Below are 6,035 nucleotides of genomic sequence, written 5' to 3'. Positions count from 1 at the left end.
GAGCGGACCATTATAATGAGTCCAGTCTCATTACAGAGCCAGAGGGGGTGAGGGGGTGATGTAACAGAATCTCAGGGACATCAGGCTGTGATGTCACCATCACGGGGGGATAAATTTGAACTCCCCACTAGATCACATTGACATTGCTCTGATAAGAATATTAGATTTGGCATCTGACCACTGTTCTGAGTTGAACCTGTAACAATCTGGGATAGGCCCATGGCCACCATGGAAGACATGAACTTCCAGCTGCTTCTGAAGCTGAACCTAGGGAAAGAGATTGAAGTCATTCAGAACCGCAAATTTGGGGAACGCCAGACAATCCTACGACAGCTTCTAGAGGTGTGTATAGTAGAAACAATGAGGGTGGAGGTTAGTTCTCTGAACCTGTGAGTTGGTTTCCAAGCATTTCATTATCAAGCCAGGTAACATCTTCAATGGAGTTTAGGGGGTGTCAGTGTCAGTGTTTCTCTGTCTATAAGGGCTTTATGTGGCCAGTAGCTCTTGTGGTGGGTTCCTAACCGGTTTACTACCGGTTCACTCGTGTTTGTGCCCAATGCTTCTGCACATCCACAGAAGCATCCGGGTGGGTGGGCGGGACCTCCCGCTGCCTCTACTACCGGTTAACCCGAACCGGGAGCAACCCACCTCTGTATGAGGGTCTTGTGACAGGTCTTGTGATGGGTCAGGTGTGGGTCATGTCAGGTGAGGGTGACTGGTCTTATGATGGGGAGGTCACATCAGGTGAAGGTCGCTGGGAGGTAAAGTGTTGATTTGGATGGGGGGTGCATGTATTGGCTGAGGGTCAGTTGGCTGTGTGGTTGATTTGTGGGACCCCAACACAAGACCTTTACCTGATGCAACCCACACATGGCCCATCACAAACCGATCACAAGATCCTCTTCTGATATGACCTCCCCAACACAAGACCTACTGATCACAGTAACAATAATTCCAGATGATCTTGTGCACCCATCTCAGAAACCATCTCATAGCCAGAGACTTGGGGAGCAAGGCCCTTGAAGACTCTCTGATAATCATAGCCACCCCACTTACCCTGCCCTGGAGTCTCAGCTGGTGCCAAACCCCAAACCATTGACTGTCAGGTCTCTGATGCATGTTATGTTGTCTCTGATGCATGTTATGTTGACGTACCTCTCCTCAATATGGTTTTGAATGAGGGAGCCTTGTTGTTGATTGACCTGGCATTCAACAACAGCAGTCAAAGCTCTGGATCTCTGAGGGAATACTGTCAAGGAATTGAGCATGAATTCAAGGGGCCAGAATATGCCGACATTAAACATTGGTGGCATCTTTCCCTGTAACAGCCTGCCCCTTGGTTTCTGTTGCATCCCATGTCCATCACTATACTGATGCAATGTCCTGCTCTATGTTCTTCAGGGCAATCTATACTCCTCTCTCTTGGCCTACCTCTCTCTCGAGCTGAGGGCTCTGCCACCCCAACTCAGTCATTCACGTGCATCCACTCCTTCATTCTAGAGATGTTCGGACAAGAAAGCAAACTTTCTGTACCAAGGGCTTTCCCCACACTCCATTCACCCCAGTTATCACACTTTTGTCCAGCCTAGGCTGGTCCCTCTCACCAACCAGGGAGTAGGAGGCTTTCTCATGCAGGCTCCACCCCTTGATTCTCTCTTGGTGGTGGGTCACTAAACATTCACTCAAGCCTACTTATTGCTCCTAGGGTCTCACCCTAGAACCAAACTTGCAGGCACTGGGCCCCCAAACCTTTCCCCAAACAGCATCCTTAAAACCCCTCAACTCTTTTTGTGATAGGTTCAGATATGATCAGTCATTGTCAAAGTTATTACTGACTGATCAATGAGCATGGCCCATTTATGGCTCTTGAGTGTGGCTAGGACTGTTCCCTTAACCGCTCAGCCCGCTGTCACCCATGGCCTACTGGTCTACTGCTACTGCTGCCCAGCATTTTCCTGTATGTTACAAAATATCTTTGAAGATGAAAATGCTGCACAGCTCATTCCAGACACTCACTGAACCAATTGCAGCTTCTTCCAGTTGAATCCTATCAGTTCCATATGAACTATTTGAGGAGATATGGTTCTTCCATTATATCAAAAGCCAATTTCCCATTGACCAGGGAGACAAAGTTTGGTACCACAGGCAATCAACATTAGGGAGCTTTGTTTTGTGACTATTAGATTTTTGCATTGAGTTTCACAGTGCAACTTCTTGCATTTTCATCCTGCTTACTTGGAGGAATGAAAGTATAAAACTATGAGCTCCAAAATAGGTTTCTGAGTTTGCAAAGTACAGTTAGTCAAGATAATTGTTTTGACTAAATCTGCCAGACACATAAGTTACCACAGCATACTGAAACTAAAAGGGCTTAGTTACTCACATGAAACCTCTGCTGTCAACTCTGCCTAAAGCACAGGAGAGGAAGACTATTATGCCGTTTTCTTTAAATCCTTTCAACCATGGGCTTCTGGAGGGAAAAAATAATGGACCGAAGACAGCTGCAACCATCAAGAGTAAAAATTTGGCAAGTACACGGCTCTCCAAGCCTCTCTAGATAAAGAAGACCACAGACCACCCACAAGTGCTCCACACAGTTGCTCTTCATAAGGAGACTGCAAGACAGTAGTTTTTGAACACTAGGAGGCAAGGGAATAGCTAGCTATCTTACTCAAACTGTGTTTGGTACCTTAAAAGAGGACACGGTGACTCAGTGGCTGACGCTGAACTTGTTGATCAGAAAGGTTGGCAGTTTGAATCCCTAGCACCACAAGTGAGCTCCCCTTACTTGTCCCAACTTCTGCCAACCTAGCAGTTTGAAAGCATGTAAAAATACAAGCAGAAAAATAGGAACCACCTTTGGTGGGGAGGTAACAGTATTCTGTGCGCCTTCACCATTTAGTTATGTTGGTCACATGGCCATAGAGATGTCTTTGGACAGCACTGGCTCTTTGGCTTTGAAATGGAGATGAGCACTACCCCCTAGAGTTGGGAACGACTAGCACATATGTGCGAGGGAAACCTTTACCTTTACTTACTTTTAAAAGGGCACTAAATTCATGTACTTTCTTTTGTAATTACACCTGGAAATTGTTTATGAACTTATTTTCAGCTATTAAAAACCTTTGAAGTGACAAATCTAAAAACTTCTAGGGAGGTTGTCTTCAATCAATAAAAGACAAATTTAGCTACAAGCTTATAAATAAACATTTTTCTTTAAATAATCAGTAAAAGTTTTATTAAAACTTTGATTTTAAAAAGCTACAAATGGACTAAGTGCCCAGATATATTTGAAATAGTATTAATTATAAAAATCCTTCTCATGGAAAAATGTTTTTGTTTTGAATTTAAAAAAATAAAAAAATAAATTGGGACGCTAGAAGAATCTTAGGATTTCTGTTAAAGGAGAATAAACTCAACTAGCAGTTACAGAATGGAAGAAACTGTTCTTACACTGGAATTATTCAAAAATATTTTCAAAAATGGAGTCAGAAATTAATATTAATAATGGTAATAGTAATATCTGTCATTATGTCAGACTATGTCCTTATTAAAGTAGAACCAGTTTTACTTGACATGACAGAGACTGAATTCAACATGGATTTGCAATGATAGGCTATGAGAATGACATGAAAAAGGCGTTACATGGGATATACAAAGAAACTGGCTATGTTAATAATTAAAAGGGACATACAACAAACAAGAGTGACCTGAAATATTTTCCAAATTGGAACAGTCTTGTTAAAGTTTTGAAGAATCTCATAAGAAGAAGGGACAAAGATTAAATGAAAAAAAAATTAAGTTCTAGAATTCCTTTAGAAGTAAAAGGAAGGAATATAAAATTGGTTTATTTGATCAAGGTTAAAAGTTATTATTTCTGATAACCTTTAATGGACTTCTAACACCAAGACTGAAATGAAAATGCTTTACGGATTTGTTTATAAATAACAAATGGGATGTGGGAGGAGATAATTTGTTATAACTTAAGAGGTGGAAAATTACTAAAATTGTTAATCATTGCAATTGAAACGGAGTCACTTCTTTATATATAGTGCTTCACTTATAACCATTCATTTAGTGAACGTTCAAAGTACTGAAAAAAGTGACTTAAAGTTGCAACCATTTTCACACTTATGACTGTTGTAACATCCGCATGGTAACATGATAAAAATACAGGCATGTATTTATGACACTTGTACTGTCTAAGGGTAATGTGATCACTATCTGTAACCTTCCCAACAAGCTTCTGAAAAGTAGTCAGTGGAAGAAGCTGGATTCACTTAATAACTGCAATGATTTGCTTAACAACTGTGGCAAAAAAGGTAATAAAATGGGGCAAAACTCACTCAGCAACTGCCTTGCTTAACAACATAGATTTTGGGCTCAGTTGTGGTCGTAAACTGAGGACTATATTTATTTTCCTTCACTATATTCATATTTTCCCTTTCCTTTTATTCTTTATGCCTTTTTATTTCCCTTTGATCCTTTTACTCCTATTTTTCTTTTAGTTTGTAGTAAATATTACTACCGTAATTATAATATTTAATAAAAATTACTAAAATCCTTCTAACCATCAAACACGTGTCATTTCCCTTTATTTCACCTCAGAAAATGAAGGGGAGGGGGGGAGAGAGAGAGAGACAGGCAGGAGGGTGTTCAACCTCCCCACAGCAGTTGAAGGGCAACTGAATCTTCCAAGACAGAATAACACCAGAGTTGTAAGGGACCTTGTAGGTCATCTAGTCCAACCCCCTGCTGAAGCAGTAAAGCCTATACCATTTCTGACAGATTGGCTTCCAGTGATGAAACTCCCACAACGTCTGAATGCAAGCTGTTCCATTGGTTGACTGTTCTGACTGCCAGAATATTTCTCCTTAATTCTAGGTTGAATCTCTCCTTGATCAGTTTCCATCCATTATTCCTTATCTGGTCTTCAGGTGCTTTGGATAATCGCTTGACCCCTTCCTCTCTGTGACAGCTCCCCAGATAATGGGACACTGTTATCATGTCTCCCCTGGTCCTTCTCTTCACTAGATTAGCCATGCCCAATTCCTGCAACCGAAGGAAGACGAGCTCTGGGTCAGGCTCCTTTACCCAACGTTTCCACTGTGATTAGGCCTTAATCAGCAACGCTTTTTGTTTTGCTCCTTTTTTGCACGCTTTCGCCGAACTCGCTCACTGCATCCCCACGGATCAGACTCTTTCGGCTGAGCCGCGGGCGGCCGACGCTGCGCCCCCACCTGGAGAAGATGGAGAATCCAACCCTCTATCCGCCCCAGCCCGCCCCTGCGGTCTTCATGCACACCCATTAAAAGCCTCGGAGAAATGTAATCCTCCTTCCTCTCCTCCCCCTTCTTTAAACAAGTCAACAGCGGAGGCGTCTACGTCACACACTGCCCGGAACTCAGCTGGGTTTCCAGCAAAGCGGCGGGAGGAGGAAGTAGAGCCCGGAACAGCCCGATGAATAATAAAAGTAGCGGCGCGCGCTGATTGGCTGCGTCGTGCGCCTCCGGCGAAAGGACCGCTGGAACTGCAAGCGATTGGTTCGCTAAAGGAGGGTTAGCATTGATGCTGCGGGTGAGGGGGGCAGGACCAAGCTCACGACGGGAAGCTGTGGGGACAAGACGTCGAGAGTCGAACGGCTCCAGTAGTGGCTAAGTGATACTGGGGAGGTCGAAGGTAGGCTAAAGATGAGGTGATAGTGGAAGGAATACGAGCGAGGTGGGACGGGACGGGGCCACCAAGAATAGAACTGAACTTTTGGAGGCTGTCAAGTCTCAACTTCTGTTAAGAGACCTTGCCTCTAAACATGCGCAGAGTGCCCCCCTGCCCCGATTAGAGAACATTTCTAATGCATGAAAAGGATGCTTTTATACCAAACTATTACTTTCGAATGTATAAATCCCGTTGTATAAATTAGAGATAACGTTGATTGGCAGTATATTTCAACTCACTTCTGGAGTTTTAATAGGAAGAAAAAAAGGGTAAGTAGTTGGGAAAGAGCAGTGGAAGGTGGGAACTGAAAGGAAAAGAAA

At 43.1% G+C, this 6,035-nt stretch overlaps 1 protein-coding gene across 2 annotated transcripts in view; it reads left to right on the top strand.

The window, feature by feature from the left end:
* Positions 1–5,529: 5,529 nt before the first annotated feature.
* STAT3 (signal transducer and activator of transcription 3) overlaps positions 5,530–6,035 on the top strand; it is a 62,210-nt gene continuing 61,704 nt past the window's right edge. For both annotated transcript variants that reach the window (XM_081933693.1, XM_081933692.1), the window contains exon 1: positions 5,530–5,679. The gene's annotated coding sequence lies outside the window, so the exon portion shown is untranslated. The remainder of the gene's footprint in view (positions 5,680–6,035) is intronic.

Source organism: Natrix helvetica, assembly GCF_964273705.1.
Source record: "Natrix helvetica genome assembly, chromosome: Z".
NCBI lineage: Eukaryota > Metazoa > Chordata > Lepidosauria > Squamata > Natricidae > Natrix > Natrix helvetica.
Note: the sequence above shows the minus strand (reverse complement) of the source record. Positions and strands in the feature narration are given on the sequence as shown.